Consider the following 22,891-nt stretch of genomic DNA (forward strand, 5'->3'; position numbering starts at 1 on the left):
GATGAAGTCACACCTTCTACCCTGGGTTATGGAGCTCAGTGCAGGGTAAGAATTCAGGTTATCCCCCTGGCTGGAGGTTTTACAGCAAAACACTCCACATGTCCAATAAAATCTATTTCACCCCTTCACAGTATCAGGAAAGGCCTGCAAGGCCTTGGGCCTACTTCCATCCTCCAGGCACCAATGTTACTGATACCTGTGACATTTGGTGGTGTTAAGCTTCAAGGGGAAGAAGTCACACCTTCTACCCAGGTTTATGGAGCTCAGCGCAGGGTAATATTTCAGGTTATCCCCCTGGCTTGAGGTGTTTAAGCAAAACACCTCACATGCCCAGTACAGTGTATTTCACCCTTTCCCAGTATCAGGAAAGGCCAGCAAGGCCTTGTGCCTACTGCAGGCCTCCAGGCACCAATGTTACTGATACCTGTGACATTTGGTGGTGTTAAGCTTCAAGGGGAAGAAGTCACACCTTCTACCCTGGGTTATGGAGCTCAGCGCAGGGTAAGATTTCAAGTTTCAACCCTGGCTGGAGGTGTTAAAGCAAAACACCTCACATGCCCAATAAAGTGTATTTCACTCCTTCACAGTATCAGGATAGGCCTGCAAGGCCTTGGGCCTACTTCCAGCCTCCAAGCACACATTTTACTGATACCTGTGACATTTGGTGGTGTTAAGCTTCGAGGGGATGAAGTCGCACCTTTTACCCAGGGTTGTGGAGCTCAGCGCAGGGTAAGATTTTAGGTTATCCCCCTGGCTGGAGGTGTTTAAGCAAAACACCTCACATGCCCAATAAAGTCTATTTCACCCCTTCACAGTATCAGGAAAGGCCTGAAAGGCATTGGGCCTACTTCCAGCCTCCAGGCACCAATGTTACTGATACCTGTGACATTTGGTGGTGTTAAGCTTCAAGGGGATGAAGTCACACCTTCTACCCAGGGTTATGGAGCTGAGTGCAGGGTATGATTTCAGGTTATCCCCCTGGCTTGAGGTGTTAAAGCAAAACACTTCACATGCCCACATGCCAATAAATTGTATTTCACCCCTTCACAGTATCAGGAAAGGCCTGCAAGGCATTGGGCCTACTTCCAGCCCCCAGACACCAATTGTACTGATACCTGTGACATTTGGTGTTGTTCAACTTCAAGGGGATGAAGTCACACCTTCTACCCAGGGTTATGGAGCTCAGCGCAGGGTAAGATTTCAGCTTTTCACCACTAGCTGGATGTGTTGAAGCAAAACACTTCTCATGCCCAATAACGTCTATTTCACCCCTCCACAGTATCAGGAAAGGCCTGCAAGGCATTGGGCCTACTTCCAGCCTCCAGGCACCAATTTTACTGATACCTGTGACATTTGGTGGTGTTAAGCTTCAAGGGGATGAAGTCACACCTTCTACCCAGGGTTATGGAGCTCAGCGCAGGGTAAGATTTTAGGTTATCCCCCTGGCTGGAGGTGTTTAAGCAAAACACCTCACATGCCCAATAAAGTCTATTACACCCCTTCACAGTATCAGGAAAGGCCTTGGGCCTACTTCCAGCCTGCAGGCACCAATTGCACTGATACCTGTGACATTTGGTGGTGTTAAGCTTCAAGGGGATGAAGTCACACCTTCTACCCAGGGTTATGGAGCTCAGTGCAGGGTATGATTTCAGGTTATCCCCCTGGCTTGAGGTGTTAAAGCAAAACACTTCACATGCCCAATAAATTGTATTTCACCCCTTCACAGTATCAGGAAAGGCCTGCAAGGCCTTGGTCCTACTTCCAGCCTCCAGGCACCAATGTTACTGATACCTGTGACATTTGGTGGTGTTAAGCTTCAAGGGGATGAAGTCACACCTTCTACCCAGGGTTATGGAGCTCCGCGCAGGGTAAGAATTCAGGTTATCCCCCTGGCTGGAGGTGTTAAAGCAAAACACTCCACATGCCCATTAAAGTCTATTTTACCCCTTCACAGTATCAGGAAAGGCCTGCAAGACCTTGGGCCTACTTCCAGCCTCCAGGCACCAATTTTACTGATACCTGTGACATTTGGAGGTGCTAAGCTTCAAGGGGATGAAGTCACACCTTTTACCCAGGGTTATGGAGCTCAGCGCAGGGTAAGATACCAGGTTATCCCCTGGCTTGAGGTGTTAAAGCAAAACACTTCACATGCCCAATAAAGTCTATTTCACCCCTTCACAGTATCAGGAAGGACCTGCAAGGCCTTGGTCCTACTTCCAGCCTCCAGGCACCAATGTTACTGATACCTGTGACATTTGGTGGTGTTAAGCTTCAAGGGGATGAAGTCACACCTTCTACCCAGGGTTATGGAGCTCAGTGCAGGGTAAGATTTCAGGTTATGCCCCTGGCTGGAGGTGTTAAAGCAAAACACTCCACATGCCCAATAAAGTCTATTTCACCCTTTCCCAGTATCAGGAAAGGCCTGCAAGGCCTTGTGCCTACTTCAGGCCTCCAGGCACTAATGTTACTGATACCTGTGACATTTGGTGGTGTTAAGCTTCAAGGGAATGAAGTCACACCTTTTACCCAGGGTTCTGGAGCTCAGCGCAGGGTAAGATTCCAGGTTATCCCCCTGGCTTGAGGTGTTAAAGCAAAACACTTCACATGCCCAATAAAGTCTATTTCACCCCTTTCACAGTATCAGGAAAGGCCTGCAAGGCCTTGGGCCTACTTCCAGCCCCCAGGCACCAATGTTACTGACACCTGTGACATTTGGTGGTGTTAAGCTTAAAGGGGAAGAAGTCGCACCTTTTACCCAGGGTTATGGAACTCAGTGCAGGGTAAGATTCCAGGTTATCCCCCTGGCTGGAGGTGTTAAAGCAAAACACTCCACATGCCCAATAAAGTCTATTTCACCCCTTTCATAGTATCAGGAAAGGCCTGCAAGGCCTAGTGCCAGTTTCCAGCCTCCAGGCACCTGTTTTTGTGATACTTGAGACATTTGGAGGTGTTCAGCTTCAAGGGGATGAAGTTGCACCTTCTACCCAGGGTTATGGAGCTCCGTGCAGGGTAAGATTTCAGTTTATCCCCCTGGCTGGAGGTGTTAAAGCAAAACACTTCACATGCCCATTAACGTCTATTTCACCCCTTCACAGTATCAGTAAAAGGCCTACAAGGCCTTGGGCCTACTTCCAGCCTCCAGGCACACATTTTACTGATACCTGTGACATTTGGTGGTGTTAAGCTTCGAGGGGATGAAGTCGCACCTTTTACCCAGGGTTATGGAGCTCAGCGCAGGGTAAGATTTCAGGATATCCCCCTTGCTGGAGGTGTTAAAGGAAAACACTCCGCATGCCCAATAAAGTCTATTTCACCCCTTCACAGTATCAGGAAAGGCCGGCAAGGCCTTGGGCCTACTTCCAGCCTCCAGGCACCAATGTTACTGATACCTGTGACATTTGGTGGTGTTAAGCTTCAAGGGGATGAAGTCACACCTTTTACCCAGGGTTATGGAGCTCAGCGCAGGGTAAGATTCCAGGTTATCCCCCTGGCTGGAGGTGTTAAAGCAAAACACTCCACATGCCCAATAAATTGTATTTCACCCCTTCACAGTATCAGGAAATGCCTGCAAGGCCTTGGGCCTACTTCCAGCCTCCAGACACCAATTGTACTGATACCTGTGACATTTGGTGTTGTTCAACTTCAAGGGGATGAAGTCACACTTTCGACCCAGGGTTATGGAGCTCAGCGCAGGGTAAGATTTCAGGTTATCCCCCTTGGCTTGAGGTGTTAATGCAAAACACTTCACATGCCCAATAAATTGTATTTCACCCCTTCACAGTATCAGGAAAGGCCTGCAAGGCCTTGGGCCTACTTCCAGCCTCCAGACACCAATTGTACTGATACCTGTGACATTTGGTGTTGTTCAACTTCAAGGGGATGAAGTCACACCTTCTACCCAGGGTTATGGAGCTCAGCGGAGGGTAAGATTTCAGCTTTTCACCCCTAGCTGGATGTGTTGAAGCAAAACACTTCTCATTCCCAATAAAGTCAATTTCACCCCTTCACAGTATCAGGAAGGACCTGCAAGGCCTTGGTCCTACTTCCAGCCTCCTGGCACCAATGTTACTGATACCTGTGACATTTGGTGGTGTTGAGCTTCAAGGGGATGAAGGCACACCTTTTACCCAGGGTTATGGAGCTCAGCGCAGGGTAAGATTTCAGATTATCCCCCTGGCTGGAGGTGTTAAAGCAAAACACTTCACATGCCCAATAAAGTCTATTTCACCCCTTCACAGTATCAGGAAAGGCCTGCAAGGCCTTGGGCCTACTTCCATCCTCCAGGCACCAATGTTACTGATACCTGTGACATTTGGTGGTGTTAAGCTTCAAGGGGAAGAAGTCACACCTTCTACCCGGGGTTATGGAGCTCAGTGCGGGGTAACAATTCAGGTTATCCCCCTGGCTGCAGGTGTTAAAGCAAAACACTTCACATGCCCAACACAGTCTATTTCACCCCTTCACAGTATCAGGAAAGGCCTGCAAGGCCTTGTGCCTGTTTCCAGCCTCCAGGCACCTGTTTTTGTGATACTTGAGACATTTGGAGGTGTTCAGCTTCAAGGGGATGAAGTTGCACCTTCTACCCAGGGTTATGGAGCTCAGCGCAGGGTAAGAATTCAGGCTTCACCCCTGACTGGAGGTGTTAAAGCAAAACACACCACATGCCCAATAAAGTCTATTTCACCCCTTCACAGTATCAGGAAAGGCCTGCAAGGCCTTGTGCCTACTTCCAGCCTCCAGGCACCAATGTTACTGATATCTGTGACATTTGGTGGTGTTAAGCTTCAAGGGGAAGAAGTCACACCTTCTACCCAGGGTTATGGAGCTCAGCGCAGGGTAAGATTTCAGCTTTTCACCCCTAGCTGGATGTGTTGAAGCAAAACACTTCTCATGCCCAATAAAGTCTATTTCACCCCTCCACAGTATCAGGGAAGGCCTGCAAGGCCTTGTGCCTACTTCCAGCCTCCAGGCACCAATGTTACTGATACCTGTGACATTTGGTGGTGTTAAGCTTCAAGGGGAAGAAGTCACATCTTCTACCCAGGGTTATGGAGCTCAGCGCAGGGTAAGAATTCAGGTTATCCCCCTGGCTGGAGGTGTTTAAGCAAAACACCTCACATGCCCAGTACAGTGTATTTCACCCTTTCCCAGTATCAGGAAAGGCCTGCAAGGCCTTGTGCCTACTTCCAGCCTCAAGTCACCAATGTTACTGATACCTGTGACATGTGGTGGTGTTAAGCTTCAAGGGGATGAGGTAACACCTTTTACCCAGGGTTATGGAGCTCAGCGCAGGGTAAGATTTCAAGTTATACCCCAAGCTTGAGGTGTTAAAGCAAAACACTTCACATGCCCAATAAAGTCTATTTCACCCCTTCACAGTATCAGGAAAGGCCTGCAAGGCCTTGTGCCTACTTCCAGCCTCCAGGCACCAATGTTACTGATATCTGTGACATTTGGTGGTGTTAAGCTTCAAGGGGAAGAAGTCACACCTTCTACCGAGGGTTATGGAGCTCAGCGCAGGGTAAGATTTCAGCTTTTCACCCCTAGCTGGATGTCTTGAAGCAAAACACTTCTCATGCCCAATAAAGTCTATTTCACCCCTCCACAGTATCAGGGAAGGCCTGCAAGGCCTTGTGCCTACTTCCAGCCTCCAGGCACCAATGTTACTGATACCTGTGACATTTGGTGGTGTTAAGCTTCAAGGGGAAGAAGTCACATCTTCTACCCAGGGTTATGGAGCTCAGCGCAGGGTAAGAATTCAAGTTTCAACCCTGGCTGGAGGTGTTAAAGCAAAACACCTCACATGCCCAGTACAGTGTATTTCACCCTTTCCCAGTATCAGGAAAGGCCAGCAAGGCCTTGTGCCTACTGCAGGCCTCCAGGCACCAATGTTACTGATACCTGTGACATTTGCTGGTGTTAAGCTTCAAGGGGAAGAAGTCACACCTTCTACCCTGGGTTATGGAGCTCAGCGCAGGGTAAGATTTCAAGTTTCAACCCTGGCTGGAGGTGTTAAAGCAAAACACCTCACATGCCCAGTACAGTGTATTTCACCCTTTCCCAGTATCAGGAAAGGCCAGCAAGGCCTTGTGCCTACTGCAGGCCTCCAGGCACCAATGTTACTGATACCTGTGACATTTGGTGGTGTTAAGCATCAAGGGGATGAAGTCACACCCTCTAACCAGGGTTATGGAGCTCAGTGCAGGGTAAGAATTGGGGTTATCCCCCTGGCTGGAGGTGTTAAAGAAAAACACTTCACATGCCCAATAAAGTCTATTTCACCCTTTCCCAGTAGCAGGAAAGGCATGCAAGGCCTTGTGCCTACTTCCAGCCTCCAGGCACCAATGTTACTGATACCTGTGACATTTGGTGGTGTTAAGCTTCAAGGGGAAGAAGTCACACTTTCTACCCAGGGTTATGGAGCTCAGCACAGGGTAAGATTTTAGGTTATCCCCCTGGCTGGAGGTGTTTAAGCAAAACACCTCACATGCCCAGTACAGTGTATTTCACCCTTTCCCAGTATCAGGAAAGGCCTGCAAGGCCTTGTGCCTACTTCAGGCCTCCAGGCACCAATGTTACTGATACCTGTGACATTTGGTAGTGTTAAGCTTCAAGGGGAAGAAGTCACACCTTCTTCCCAGGTTTATGGAGCTCAGCGCAGGGTAATATTTCAGGTTATCCCCCTGGCTTGAGGTGTTTAAGCAAAACACCTCACATGCCCAGTACAGTGTATTTCACCCTTTCCCAGTATCAGGAAAGGCCAGCAAGGCCTTGTGCCTACTGCAGGCCTCCAAGCACCAATGTTACTGATACCTGTGACATTTGGTGGTGTTAAGCTTCAAGGGGAAGAAGTCACACCTTCTACCCTGGGTTATGGAGCTCAGCGCAGGGTAAGATTTCAAGTTTCAACCCTGGCTGGAGGTGTTAAAGCAAAACACCTCACATGCCCAGTACAGTGTATTTCACCCTTTCCCAGTATCAGGAAAGGCCAGCAAGGCCTTGTGCCTACTGCAGGCCTCCAGGCACCAATGTTACTGATACCTGTGACATTTGGTGGTGTTAAGCATCAAGGGGATGAAGTCACACCCTCTAACCAGGGTTATGGAGCTCAGTGCAGGGTAAGAATTGGGGTTATCCCCCTGGCTGGAGGTGTTAAAGAAAAACACTTCACATGCCCAATAAAGTCTATTTCACCCTTTCACAGTTTCAGGAAGGACCTGCAAGGCCTTGGTCCTACTTCCAGCCTCCAGGCACCAATGTTACTGATACCTGTGACATAAGGTGGTGTTGAGCTTCAAGGGGATGAAGGCACACCTTTTACCCAGGGTTATGGAGCTCAGCGCAGGGTAAGATTTCAGATTATCCCCCTGGCTGGAGGTGTTAAAGCAAAACACTCCACATGCCCAATAAAGTCTATTTCACCCCTTCACGGTATCAGGAAAGGCCTGCAAGGCCTTGGGCCTACTTCCATCCTCCAGGCACCAATGCTACTGATACCTGTGACATTTGGTGGTTTTAAGCTTCAAGGGGAAGAAGTCACACCTTCTACCCAGGGTTATGGAGCTCAGTGCAGGGTAACAATTCAGGCTATCCCCCTGGGTGCAGGTGTTAAGGCAAAACACTTCACATGCCCAATACAGTCTATTTCACCCCTTCACAGTATCAGGAAAGGCCTGCAAGGCCTTGGGCCTACTTCCAGCCCCCAGGCAGCAATGGTACTGACACCTGTGACATTTGGTGGTGTTAAGCTTAAAGGGGAAGAAGTCACACCTTCTACCCAGGGTTATGGAGCTCAGCGCAGGGTAATATTTCAGGTTATCCCCCTGGCTTGAGGTGTTTAAGCAAAACACCTCACATGCCCAGTACAGTGTATTTCACCCATTCCCAGTATCAGGAAAGGCCTGCAAGGCCTTGTGCCTACTTCAGGCCTCCAGGCACCAATGTTACTGATACCTGTGACATTTGGTGGTGTTGAGCTTCAAGGGGATGAAGGCACACCTTTTACCCAGGGTTATGGAGCTCAGCGCAGGGTAACAATTCAGGTTATCCCCCTGGCTTGAGGTGTTTAAGCAAAACACCTCACATGCCCAGTACAGTGTATTTCACCCATTCACGGTATCAGGAAAGGCCTTCAAGGCCTTGGGCCTACTTCCAGCCTCCAGGCACCAATTTTACTGATACCTGTGACATTTGGTGGTGTTAAACTTCAAGGGGATGAAGTCACACTTTCTACCCAGGGTTATGGAGCTCAGCGCAGGGTAAGATTTTAGGTTATCCCCCTGGCTGGAGGTGTTAAAGCAAAACACTTCACATGCCCAATAAATTGTATTTCACCCCTTCACAGTATCAGGAAAGGCCTGCAAGGCCTTGGGCCTACTTCCAGCCTCCAGGCACCAATTATACCCATACCTGTGACATTTGGAGGTGTTAAGCTTCAAGGGGAAGAATTCACACCTTCTACCCAGGGTTGTGGAGCTCAGCGCAGGGTAAGATTTCAAGTTTCACCCCTGGCTGGAGGTGTTAAAGCAAAACACCTCACATGCCCAATAAATTGTATTTCACCCATTCACAGTATCAGGAAAGGCCTGCAAGACCTTGGGCCTACTTCCAGCCTCCAGGCACCAATTTTACTGATACCTGTTACATTTGGAGGTGCTAAGCTTCAAGGGGATGAAGTCACACCTTCTACCCTGGGTTATGGAGCTCAGTGCAGGGTAAGAATTCAGGTTATCCCCCTGGCTGGAGGTTTTACAGCAAAACACTCCACATGTCCAATAAAATCTATTTCACCCCTTCACAGTATCAGGAAAGGCCTGCAAGGCCTTGGGCCTACTTCCATCCTCCAGGCACCAATGTTACTGATACCTGTGACATTTGGTGGTGTTAAGCTTCAAGGGGAAGAAGTCACACCTTCTACCCAGGTTTATGGAGCTCAGCGCAGGGTAATATTTCAGGTTATCCCCCTGGCTTGAGGTGTTTAAGCAAAACACCTCACATGCCCAGTACAGTGTATTTCACCCTTTCCCAGTATCAGGAAAGGCCAGCAAGGCCTTGTGCCTACTGCAGGCCTCCAGGCACCAATGTTACTGATACCTGTGACATTTGGTGGTGTTAAGCTTCAAGGGGAAGAAGTCACACCTTCTACCCTGGGTTATGGAGCTCAGCGCAGGGTAAGATTTCAAGTTTCAACCCTGGCTGGAGGTGTTAAAGCAAAACACCTCACATGCCCAATAAAGTGTATTTCACTCCTTCACAGTATCAGGATAGGCCTGCAAGGCCTTGGGCCTACTTCCAGCCTCCAAGCACACATTTTACTGATACCTGTGACATTTGGTGGTGTTAAGCTTCGAGGGGATGAAGTCGCACCTTTTACCCAGGGTTGTGGAGCTCAGCGCAGGGTAAGATTTTAGGTTATCCCCCTGGCTGGAGGTGTTTAAGCAAAACACCTCACATGCCCAATAAAGTCTATTTCACCCCTTCACAGTATCAGGAAAGGCCTGAAAGGCATTGGGCCTACTTCCAGCCTCCAGGCACCAATGTTACTGATACCTGTGACATTTGGTGGTGTTAAGCTTCAAGGGGATGAAGTCACACCTTCTACCCAGGGTTATGGAGCTGAGTGCAGGGTATGATTTCAGGTTATCCCCCTGGCTTGAGGTGTTAAAGCAAAACACTTCACATGCCCACATGCCAATAAATTGTATTTCACCCCTTCACAGTATCAGGAAAGGCCTGCAAGGCATTGGGCCTACTTCCAGCCCCCAGACACCAATTGTACTGATACCTGTGACATTTGGTGTTGTTCAACTTCAAGGGGATGAAGTCACACCTTCTACCCAGGGTTATGGAGCTCAGCGCAGGGTAAGATTTCAGCTTTTCACCACTAGCTGGATGTGTTGAAGCAAAACACTTCTCATGCCCAATAACGTCTATTTCACCCCTCCACAGTATCAGGAAAGGCCTGCAAGGCATTGGGCCTACTTCCAGCCTCCAGGCACCAATTTTACTGATACCTGTGACATTTGGTGGTGTTAAGCTTCAAGGGGATGAAGTCACACCTTCTACCCAGGGTTATGGAGCTCAGCGCAGGGTAAGATTTTAGGTTATCCCCCTGGCTGGAGGTGTTTAAGCAAAACACCTCACATGCCCAATAAAGTCTATTACACCCCTTCACAGTATCAGGAAAGGCCTTGGGCCTACTTCCAGCCTGCAGGCACCAATTGCACTGATACCTGTGACATTTGGTGGTGTTAAGCTTCAAGGGGATGAAGTCACACCTTCTACCCAGGGTTATGGAGCTCAGTGCAGGGTATGATTTCAGGTTATCCCCCTGGCTTGAGGTGTTAAAGCAAAACACTTCACATGCCCAATAAATTGTATTTCACCCCTTCACAGTATCAGGAAAGGCCTGCAAGGCCTTGGTCCTACTTCCAGCCTCCAGGCACCAATGTTACTGATACCTGTGACATTTGGTGGTGTTAAGCTTCAAGGGGAAGAAGTCACATCTTCTACCCAGGGTTATGGAGCTCAGCGCAGGGTAAGAATTCAGGTTATCCCCCTGGCTGGAGGTGTTTAAGCAAAACACCTCACATGCCCAGTACAGTGTATTTCACCCTTTCCCAGTATCAGGAAAGGCCTGCAAGGCCTTGTGCCTACTTCCAGCCTCAAGTCACCAATGTTACTGATACCTGTGACATGTGGTGGTGTTAAGCTTCAAGGGGATGAGGTAACACCTTTTACCCAGGGTTATGGAGCTCAGCGCAGGGTAAGATTTCAAGTTATACCCCAAGCTTGAGGTGTTAAAGCAAAACACTTCACATGCCCAATAAAGTCTATTTCACCCCTTCACAGTATCAGGAAAGGCCTGCAAGGCCTTGTGCCTACTTCCAGCCTCCAGGCACCAATGTTACTGATATCTGTGACATTTGGTGGTGTTAAGCTTCAAGGGGAAGAAGTCACACCTTCTACCGAGGGTTATGGAGCTCAGCGCAGGGTAAGATTTCAGCTTTTCACCCCTAGCTGGATGTCTTGAAGCAAAACACTTCTCATGCCCAATAAAGTCTATTTCACCCCTCCACAGTATCAGGGAAGGCCTGCAAGGCCTTGTGCCTACTTCCAGCCTCCAGGCACCAATGTTACTGATACCTGTGACATTTGGTGGTGTTAAGCTTCAAGGGGAAGAAGTCACATCTTCTACCCAGGGTTATGGAGCTCAGCGCAGGGTAAGAATTCAGGTTATCCCCCTGGCTGGAGGTGTTTAAGCAAAACACCTCACATGCCCAGTACAGTGTATTTCACCCTTTCCCAGTATCAGGAAAGGCCTGCAAGGCCTTGTGCCTACTTCAGGCCTCCAGGCACCAATGTTACTGATACCAGTAACATTTGGTGGTGTTAAGCCTCAAGGGGATGAAGTCACACCTTTTACCCAGGGTTATGGAGCTCAGCGCAGGGTAAGATTCCAGGTTATCCCCCTGGCTTGAGGTGTTAAAGCAAAACACTTCACATGCCCAATAAAGTCTATTTCACCCCTTTCACAGTATCAGGAAAGGCCTGCATTGCCTTGGGCCTACTTCCAGCTTCCAGACACCAATTTTACTGATACCTGTGACATTTGGTGGTGTTAAGCTTCAAGGGGATGAAGTCACACTTTCTACCCAGGGTTATGGAGCTCAGCGCAGGGTAAGATTTTAGGTTATCCCACTGGCTGGAGGTGTTAAAGCAAAACACTCCACATGCCCATTAAAGTCTATTTCACCCCTCCACAGTATCAGGAAAGGCCTGCAAGGCCTTGGGCCTACTTCCAGCCTCCAGGCACCAATTTTACTGATACCTGTGACATTTGGAGGTGCTAAGCGTCAAGGGGATGAAGTCACACCTTCTACCCAGGGTTATGGAGCTCAGTGCAGGGTAAGAATTCGGGTTATCCCCCTGGCTGGAGGTGTTAAAGAAAAACACTTCACATGCCCAATAAAGTCTATTTCACCCCTTCACAGTATCAGGAAAGGCCTGCAAGGCCTTGGGCCTACTTCCATCCTCCAGGCACCAATGTTACTGATACCTGTGACATTTGGTGCTGTTAAGCTTCAAGGGGAAGAAGTCACACCTTCTACCCAGGGTTATGGAGCTCAGCGCAGGGTAAGATTTCAGCTTTTCACCCCTAGCTGGATGTGTTGAAGCAAAACACTTCTCATGCCCAATAAAGTCTATTTCACCCCTCCACAGTATCAGGGAAGGCCTGCAAGGCCTTGTGCCTACTTCCAGCCTCCAGGCACCAATGTTACTGATACCTGTGACATTTGGTGGTGTTAAGCTTCAAGGGGAAGAAGTCACATCTTCTACCCAGGGTTATGGAGCTCAGCGCAGGGTAAGAATTCAGGTTATCCCCCTGGCTGGAGGTGTTTAAGCAAAACACCTCACATGCCCAGTACAGTGTATTTCACCCTTTCCCAGTATCAGGAAAGGCCTGCAAGGCCTTGTGCCTACTTCCAGCCTCCAGGCACCAATGTTACTGACACCTATGACTTTTGGTGGTGTTAATCTTAAAGGGGAAGAAGTCACACCTTCTACCCAGGGTTACGGAGCTCAGCGCAGGGTAAGATTCCAGGTTATCCCCCTGGCTTGAGGTGTTAAAGCAAAACACTTCACATGCCCAATAAAGTCTATTTCACACCTTTCACAGTATCAGGAAAGGCCTGCAAGGCCTTGGGCCTACTTCCAGCTTCCAGGCACCAATTTTACTGATACCTGTGACATTTGGTGGTGTTAAGCTTCAAGGGTATGAAGTCACACTTTCTACCCAGGGTTATGGAGCTCAGCGCAGGGTAAGATTTTAGGTTATCCCCCTGGCTGGAGGTGTTAAAGCAAAACACTCCACATGCCCAATAAAGTCTATTTCACCCCTTTCACAGTATCAGGAAAGGCCTGCAAGGCCTTGGGCCTACTTCCAGCTTCCAGGCACCAATTTTACTGATACCGGTGACATTTGGTGGTGTTCAGCTTCAAGGGGATGAAGTCACACTTTCTACCCAGGGTTATGGAGCTCAGCGCAGGGTAAGAATTGGGGTTATCCCCCTGGCTGGAGGTGTTAAAGCAAAACACTCCACATGCCCAATAAAGTCTATTTCACCCCTTTCACAGTATCAGGATAGGCCTGCAAGGCCTTGGGCCTACTTCCAGCCTCCAGGCACACATTTTACTGATACCTGTGACATTTGGTGGTGTTAAGCTTCGAGGGGATGAAGTCGCACCTTTTACCCAGGGTTATGGAGCTCAGCGCAGGGTAAGATTTCAGGTTATCCCCCTGGCTGGAGGTGTTAAAGCAAAACACTCCACATGCCCAATAAAGTCTATTTCACCCCTTCACAGTATCAGGAAAGGCCTGCAAGGCCTTGTGCCTGTTTCCAGCCTCCAGGCACCTGTTTTTGTGATACTTGAGACATTTGGAGGTTTTCAGCTTCAAGGGGATGAAGTTGCACCTTCTACCCAGGGTTATGGAGCTCAGCGCAGGGTAAGAATTCAGGCTTCACCCCTGACTGGAGGCGTTAAAGCAAAACACTCCACATGCCCAATAAAGTCTATTTCACCCCTTCACAGTATCAGGAAAGGCCTGCAAGGCCTTGGGCCTACTTCCAGCCTCCAGGCACCAATGTTACTGATACCTGTGACATTTGGTGGTGTTAAGCTTCAAGGGGATGAAGTCACACCTTTTACCCAGGGTTATGGAGCTCAGCGCAGGGTAAGATTCCAGGTTATCCCCCTGGCTGGAGGTGTTAAAGCAAAACACTCCACATGCCCAATAAATTGTATTTCACCCCTTCACAGTATCAGGAAATGCCTGCAAGGCCTTGGGCCTACTTCCAGCCTCCAGACACCAATTGTACTGATACCTGTGACATTTGGTGTTGTTCAACTTCAAGGGGATGAAGTCACACTTTCGACCCAGGGTTATGGAGCTCAGCGCAGGGTAAGATTTCAGGTTATCCCCCTTGGCTTGAGGTGTTAATGCAAAACACTTCACATGCCCAATACATTGTATTTCACCCCTTCACAGTATCAGGAAAGGCCTGCAAGGCCTTGGGCCTACTTCCAGCCTCCAGACACCAATTGTACTGATACCTGTGACATTTGGTGTTGTTCAACTTCAAGGGGATGAAGTCACACCTTCTACCCAGGGTTATGGAGGTCAGAGGAGGGTAAGATTTCAGCTTTTCACCCCTAGCTGGATGTGTTGAAGCAAAACACTTCTCATTCCCAATAAAGTCAATTTCACCCCTTCACAGTATCAGGAAGGACCTGCAAGGCCTTGGTCCTACTTCCAGCCTCCAGGCACCAATGTTACTGATACCTGTGACATTTGGTGGTGTTGAGCTTCAAGGGGATGAAGGCACACCTTTTACCCAGGGTTATGGAGCTCAGCGCAGGGTAAGATTTCAGATTATCCCCCTGGCTGGAGGTGTTAAAGCAAAACACTTCACATGCCCAATAAAGTCTATTTCACCCCTTCACAGTATCAGGAAAGGCCTGCAAGGCCTTGGGCCTACTTCCATCCTCCAGGCACCAATGTTACTGATACCTGTGACATTTGGTGGTGTTAAGCTTCAAGGGGAAGAAGTCACACCTTCTACCCAGGGTTATGGAGCTCAGCGCAGGGTAAGATTTTAGGTTATCCCCCTGGCTGGAGGTGTTAAAGCAAAACACTCCACATGCCCAATAAAGTCTATTTCACCCCTTCACAGTATCAGTAGAGGCCTGGAAGGCCTTGGGCCCACTTCCAGCCTCCAGGCACCAATTTTACTGATACCTGTGACATTTGGAGGTGCTAAGCTTCAAGGGGATGAAGTCACACCTTCTACCCAGGGTTATGGAGCTCAGTGCAGGGTAAGAATTCAGGTTATCCCCCTGGCTGGAGGTGTTAAAGCAAAACACTCCCCATGCCCAATAAAGTCTATTTCACCCCTTCACAGTATCAGTAGAGGCCTGCAAGGCCTTGGGCCTACTTCCAGCCTCCAGGCACCAATTTTACTGATACCTGTGACATTTGGAGGTGCTAAGCTTCAAGGGGATGAAGTCACACCTTCTACCCAGGGTTATGGAGCTCAGCGCAGGGTAAGAATTCAGGTTATCCCCCTGGCTGGAGGTGTTAAAGCAAAACACTCCACATGCCCAATAAAGTCTATTTCACCCCTTCACAGTATCAGGAAGGACCTGCAAGGCCTTGGGCCTACTTCCAGCCTCCAGGCACCAATTGTACTTATACCTGTGACATTCGGTGGAGTTAGGCGTCAAGGGGATGAAGTCACACCTTTTACCCAGGGTTATGGAGCTCAGCGCAGGGTAAGATTTCAGGTTATGCCCCTGGCTGGAGGTGTTAAAGCAAAACACTCCACATGCCCAATAAAGTCTATTTCACCCTTTCCCAGTATCAGGAAAGGCCTGCAAGGCCTTGTGCCTACTTCAGGCCTCCAGGCACTAATGTTACTGATACCTGTGACATTTGGTGGTGTTAAGCTTCAAGGGAATGAAGTCACACCTTTTACCCAGGGTTCTGGAGCTCAGCGCAGGGTAAGATTCCAGGTTATCCCCCTGGCTTGAGGTGTTAAAGCAAAACACTTCACATGCCCAATAAAGTCTATTTCACCCCTTTCACAGTATCAGGAAAGGCCTGCAAGGCCTTGTGCCTACTTCCAGCCTCCAGGCACCAAAGTTACTGATACCTGTGACATTTGGTGGTGTTAAGCTTCAAGGGGAAGAAGTCACACCTCCTACCCAGGCTTATGGAGCTCAGTGCAGGGTAAGAATTCAGGTTATCCCCCAGGCTGGAGATTTTAAAGCAAAACACGTCACATGCCCAATAAAGTCTATTTCACCCCTTCACAGTATCAGGAAAGGCCTGCAAGGCCTTGGGCCTACTTCCAGCCTCCAGGCACCAATGTTACTGATACCTGTGACATTTGGTGGTGTTAAGCTTCAAGGGGATGAAGTCACACCTTCTACCCAGGGTTATGGAGCTCAGTGCAGGGTATGATCTCAGGTTATCCCCTTGGCTTGAGGTGTTAATGCAAAAAACTTCACATGCCCAATAAATTGTATTTCACCCCTTCACAGTATCAGGAAAGTCCTTGGGCCTACTTCCAGCCCCCAGGCACCTGTTTTTGTGATACTTGTGACATTTGGAGGTGTTGAGCTTCAAGGGGATGAAGGCACACCTTTTACCCAGGGTTACGGAGCTCAGCGCAGGGTAAGATTCCAGGTTATCCCCCTGGCTTGAGGTGTTAAAGCAAAACACTTCACATGCCCAAGAAAGTCTATTTCACACCTTTCACAGTATCAGGAAAGGCCTGCAAGGCCTTGGGCCTACTTCCAGCTTCCAGGCACCAATTTTACTGATACCTGTGACATTTGGTGGTGTTAAGCTTCAAGGGGATGAAGTCACACTTTCTACCCAGGGTTATGGAGCTCAGCGCAGGGTAAGATTTTAGGTTATCCCCCTGGCTGGAGGTGTTAAAGCAAAACACTCCACATGCCCAATAAAGTCTATTTCACCCCTTTCACAGTATCAGGAAAGGCCTGCAAGGCCTTGGGCCTACTTCCAGCTTCCAGGCACCAATTTTACTGATACCGGTGACATTTGGTGGTGTTCAGCTTCAAGGGGATGAAGTCACACTTTCTACCCAGGGTTATGGAGCTCAGCGCAGGGTAAGAATTGGGGTTATCCCCCTGGCTGGAGGTGTTAAAGCAAAACACTCCACATGCCCAATAAAGTCTATTTCACCCCTTTCACAGTATCAGGATAGGCCTGCAAGGCCTTGGGCCTACTTCCAGCCTCCAGGCACACATTTTACTGATACCTGTGACATTTGGTGGTGTTAAGCTTCGAGGGGATGAAGTCGCACCTTTTACCCAGGGTTATGGAGCTCAGCGCAGGGTAAGATTTCAGGTTATCCCCCTGGCTGGAGGTGTTAAAGCAAAACACCTCACATGCCCAGTACAGTGTATTTCACCCTTTCCCAGTATCAGGAAAGGCCTGCAAGGCCTTGTGCCTACTTCCAGCCTCCAGGCACCAATTTTACTGATACCTGTGACATTTGGTGTTGTTAAGCTTCAAGGGGATGAAGTCACACCTTCTACCCAGGGTTATGGAGCTCAGCGCAGGATAAGATTTCAGGTTATCCCCATGGCTGGAGGCGTTAAAGCAAAACACTCCACATGCCCAATAAAGTCTATTTCACCCCTTCACAGTATCAGGAAAGGCCTGCAAGGCCTTGGGCCTACTTCCAGCCTCCAGGCACCAATGTTACTGATACCTGTGACATTTGGTGGTGTTCAGCTTCAAGGGGATGAAGTTGCACCTTCTACCCAGGGTTATGGAGCTCAGCGCAGGGTAAGAATTCAGGCTTCACCCCTGACTGGAGGTGTTAAAGCAAAACACACCACATGCCCAATAAAGTCTATTTCACCCCTTCACAGTATCAGGAAAGGCCTGCAAGGCCTTGGGCCTACTTCCAGCCTCCAGGCACCAATGTTACTGATACCTGTGACATTTGGTGGTGGTAAGCTTCAAGGGGAAGAAGTCACACCTTCTACCCAGGGTTATGGAGCTCAGCGCAGGGTAAGATTTTAGGTTATCCCCCTGGCTGGAGGTGTTAAAGCAAAACACTCCACATGCCCAATAAAGTCTATTTCACCCCTTCACAGTATCAGTAGAGGCCTGGAAGGCCTTGGGCCCACTTCCAGCCACCAATTTTACTGATACCTGTGACATTTGGAGGTGCTAAGCTTCAAGGGGATGAAGTCACACCTTCTACCCAGGGTTATGGAGCTCAGTGCAGGGTAAGAATTCAGGTTATCCCCCTGGCTGGAGGTGTTAAAGCAAAACACTCCACATGCCCAATAAAGTCTATTTCACCCCTTCACAGTATCAGTAGAGGCCTGCAAGGCCTTGGGCCTACTTCCAGCCTCCAGGCACCAATTTTACTGATACCTGTGACATTTGGAGGTGCTAAGCTTCAAGGGGATGAAGTCACACCTTCTACCCAGGGTTATGGAGCTCAGCGCAGGGTAAGAATTCAGGTTATCCCCCTGGCTGGAGGTGTTAAAGCAAAACACTCCACATGCCCAATAAAGTCTATTTCACCCCTTCACAGTATCAGGAAGGACCTGCAAGGCCTTGGGCCTACTTCCAGCCTCCAGGCACCAATTGTACTTATACCTGTGACATTCGGTGGTGTTAAGCGTCAAGGGGATGAAGTCACACTTTCTACCCAGGGTTATGGAGCTCAGCGCAGGGTAAGATTTCAGGTTATCCCCCTTGCTGGAGGTGTTAAAGGAAAACACTCTGCATGCCCAATAAAGTCTATTTCACCCCTTCACAGTATCAGGAAAGGCCGGCAAGGCCTTGGGCCTACTTCCAGCCTCCAGGCACCAATGTTACTGATACCTGTGACATTTGGTGGTGTTAAGCTTCAAGGGGATGAAGTCACACCTTTTACCCAGGGTTATGGAGCTCAGCGCAGGGTAAGATTTCAGGTTATGCCCCTGGCTGGAGGTGTTAAAGCAAAACACTCCACATGCCCAATAAAGTCTATTTCACCCTTTCCCAGTATCAGGAAAGGCCTGCAAGGCCTTGTGCCTACTTCAGGCCTCCAGGCACTAATGTTACTGATACCTGTGACATTTGGTGGTGTTAAGCTTCAAAGGAATGAAGTCACACCTTTTACCCAGGGTTCTGGAGCTCAGCGCAGGGTAAGATTCCAGGTTATCCCCCTGGCTTGAGGTGTTAAAGCAAAACACTTCACATGCCCAATAAAGTCTATTTCACCCCTTTCACAGTATCAGGAAAGGCCTGCAAGGCCTTGGGCCTACTTCCAGCCCCCAGGCACCAATGTTACTGACACCTGTGACATTTGGTGGTGTTAAGCTTAAAGGGGAAGAAGTCGCACCTTTTACCCAGGGTTATGGAACTCAGTGCAGGGTAAGATTCCAGGTTATCCCCCTGGCTGGATGTGTTAAAGCAAAACACTCCACATGCCCAATAAAGTCTATTTCACCCCTTTCATAGTATCAGGAAAGGCCTGCAAGGCCTAGTGCCAGTTTCCAGCCTCCAGGCACCTGTTTTTGTGATACTTGAGACATTTGGAGGTGTTCAGCTTCAAGGGGATGAAGTTGCACCTTCTACCCAGGGTTATGGAGCTCCGTGCAGGGTAAGATTTCAGTTTATCCCCCTGGCTGGAGGTGTTAAAGCAAAACACTTCACATGCCCATTAACGTCTATTTCACCCCTTCACAGTATCAGTAAAAGGCCTACAAGGCCTTGGGCCTACTTCCAGCCTCCTGGCACCAATTACACTGATACCTGTGACATTTGGAGGTGTTAAGCTTCAAGGGGAAGAAGTCACACTTTCTACCCAGGGTTATGGAGCTCAGCGAAGGGTAAGATTTCAAGTTTCAACCCTGGCTGGAGGTGTTAAAGCAAAACACCTCACATGCCCAATAAATTGTATTTCACCCCTTCACAGTATCAGGAAAGGCCTGCAAGGCCTTGGGCCTACTTCCAGCCTCCAGGCACCAATTGTACTCATACCTGTGACATTTGGAGGTGCTAAGCGTCAAGGGGATGAAGTCACACCTTCTACCCAGGGTTATGGAGCTCCGCGCAGGGTAAGAATTCAGGTTATCCCCCTGGCTGGAGGTGTTAAAGCAAAACACTCCACATGCCCATTAAAGTCTATTTTACCCCTTCACAGTATCAGGAAAGGCCTGCAAGACCTTGGGCCTACTTCCAGCCTCCAGGCACCAATTTTACTGATACCTGTGACATTTGGAGGTGCTAAGCTTCAAGGGGATGAAGTCACACCTTTTACCCAGGGTTATGGAGCTCAGCGCAGGGTAAGATACCAGGTTATCCCCTGGCTTGAGGTGTTAAAGCAAAACACTTCACATGCCCAATAAAGTCTATTTCACCCCTTCACAGTATCAGGAAGGACCTGCAAGGCCTTGGTCCTACTTCCAGCCTCCAGGCACCAATGTTACTGATACCTGTGACATTTGGTGGTGTTAAGCTTCAAGGGGATGAAGTCACACCTTCTACCCAGGGTTATGGAGCTCCGCGCAGGGTAAGAATTCAGGTTATCCCCCTGGCTGGAGGTGTTAAAGCAAAACACTCCACATGCCCATTAAAGTCTATTTTACCCCTTCACAGTATCAGGAAAGGCCTGCAAGACCTTGGGCCTACTTCCAGCCTCCAGGCACCAATTTTACTGATACCTGTGACATTTGGAGGTGCTAAGCTTCAAGGGGATGAAGTCACACCTTTTACCCAGGGTTATGGAGCTCAGCGCAGGGTAAGATACCAGGTTATCCCCTGGCTTGAGGTGTTAAAGCAAAACACTTCACATGCCCAATAAAGTCTATTTCACCCCTTCACAGTATCAGGAAGGACCTGCAAGGCCTTGGTCCTACTTCCAGCCTCCAGGCACCAATGTTACTGATACCTGTGACATTTGGTGGTGTTAAGCTTCAAGGGGATGAAGTCACACCTTCTACCCAGGGTTATGGAGCTCAGTGCAGGGTAAGATTTCAGGTTATGCCCCTGGCTGGAGGTGTTAAAGCAAAACACTCCACATGCCCAATAAAGTCTATTTCACCCTTTCCCAGTATCAGGAAAGGCCTGCAAGGCCTTGTGCCTACTTCAGGCCTCCAGGCACTAATGTTACTGATACCTGTGACATTTGGTGGTGTTAAGCTTCAAGGGAATGAAGTCACACCTTTTACCCAGGGTTCTGGAGCTCAGCGCAGGGTAAGATTCCAGGTTATCCCCCTGGCTTGAGGTGTTAAAGCAAAACACTTCACATGCCCAATAAAGTCTATTTCACCCCTTTCACAGTATCAGGAAAGGCCTGCAAGGCCTTGGGCCTACTTCCAGCCCCCAGGCACCAATGTTACTGACACCTGTGACATTTGGTGGTGTTAAGCTTAAAGGGGAAGAAGTCGCACCTTTTACCCAGGGTTATGGAACTCAGTGCAGGGTAAGATTCCAGGTTATCCCCCTGGCTGGAGGTGTTAAAGCAAAACACTCCACATGCCCAATAAAGTCTATTTCACCCCTTTCATAGTATCAGGAAAGGCCTGCAAGGCCTAGTGCCAGTTTCCAGCCTCCAGGCACCTGTTTTTGTGATACTTGAGACATTTGGAGGTGTTCAGCTTCAAGGGGATGAAGTTGCACCTTCTACCCAGGGTTATGGAGCTCCGTGCAGGGTAAGATTTCAGTTTATCCCCCTGGCTGGAGGTGTTAAAGCAAAACACTTCACATGCCCATTAACGTCTATTTCACCCCTTCACAGTATCAGTAAAAGGCCTACAAGGCCTTGGGCCTACTTCCAGCCTCCAGGCACACATTTTACTGATACCTGTGACATTTGGTGGTGTTAAGCTTCGAGGGGATGAAGTCGCACCTTTTACCCAGGGTTATGGAGCTCAGCGCAGGGTAAGATTTCAGGATATCCCCCTTGCTGGAGGTGTTAAAGGAAAACACTCCGCATGCCCAATAAAGTCTATTTCACCCCTTCACAGTATCAGGAAAGGCCGGCAAGGCCTTGGGCCTACTTCCAGCCTCCAGGCACCAATGTTACTGATACCTGTGACATTTGGTGGTGTTAAGCTTCAAGGGGATGAAGTCACACCTTTTACCCAGGGTTATGGAGCTCAGCGCAGGGTAAGATTCCAGGTTATCCCCCTGGCTGGAGGTGTTAAAGCAAAACACTCCACATGCCCAATAAATTGTATTTCACCCCTTCACAGTATCAGGAAATGCCTGCAAGGCCTTGGGCCTACTTCCAGCCTCCAGACACCAATTGTACTGATACCTGTGACATTTGGTGTTGTTCAACTTCAAGGGGATGAAGTCACACTTTCGACCCAGGGTTATGGAGCTCAGCGCAGGGTAAGATTTCAGGTTATCCCCCTTGGCTTGAGGTGTTAATGCAAAACACTTCACATGCCCAATAAATTGTATTTCACCCCTTCACAGTATCAGGAAAGGCCTGCAAGGCCTTGGGCCTACTTCCAGCCTCCAGACACCAATTGTACTGATACCTGTGACATTTGGTGTTGTTCAACTTCAAGGGGATGAAGTCACACCTTCTACCCAGGGTTATGGAGCTCAGCGGAGGGTAAGATTTCAGCTTTTCACCCCTAGCTGGATGTGTTGAAGCAAAACACTTCTCATTCCCAATAAAGTCAATTTCACCCCTTCACAGTATCAGGAAGGACCTGCAAGGCCTTGGTCCTACTTCCAGCCTCCTGGCACCAATGTTACTGATACCTGTGACATTTGGTGGTGTTGAGCTTCAAGGGGATGAAGGCACACCTTTTACCCAGGGTTATGGAGCTCAGCGCAGGGTAAGATTTCAGATTATCCCCCTGGCTGGAGGTGTTAAAGCAAAACACTTCACATGCCCAATAAAGTCTATTTCACCCCTTCACAGTATCAGGAAAGGCCTGCAAGGCCTTGGGCCTACTTCCATCCTCCAGGCACCAATGTTACTGATACCTGTGACATTTGGTGGTGTTAAGCTTCAAGGGGAAGAAGTCACACCTTCTACCCGGGGTTATGGAGCTCAGTGCGGGGTAACAATTCAGGTTATCCCCCTGGCTGCAGGTGTTAAAGCAAAACACTTCACATGCCCAACACAGTCTATTTCACCCCTTCACAGTATCAGGAAAGGCCTGCAAGGCCTTGTGCCTGTTTCCAGCCTCCAGGCACCTGTTTTTGTGATACTTGAGACATTTGGAGGTGTTCAGCTTCAAGGGGATGAAGTTGCACCTTCTACCCAGGGTTATGGAGCTCAGCGCAGGGTAAGAATTCAGGCTTCACCCCTGACTGGAGGTGTTAAAG

The sequence above is a fragment of the Lissotriton helveticus genome, chromosome 4_1 (genome assembly GCF_964261635.1).
Source record: "Lissotriton helveticus chromosome 4_1, aLisHel1.1, whole genome shotgun sequence".
NCBI lineage: Eukaryota > Metazoa > Chordata > Amphibia > Caudata > Salamandridae > Lissotriton > Lissotriton helveticus.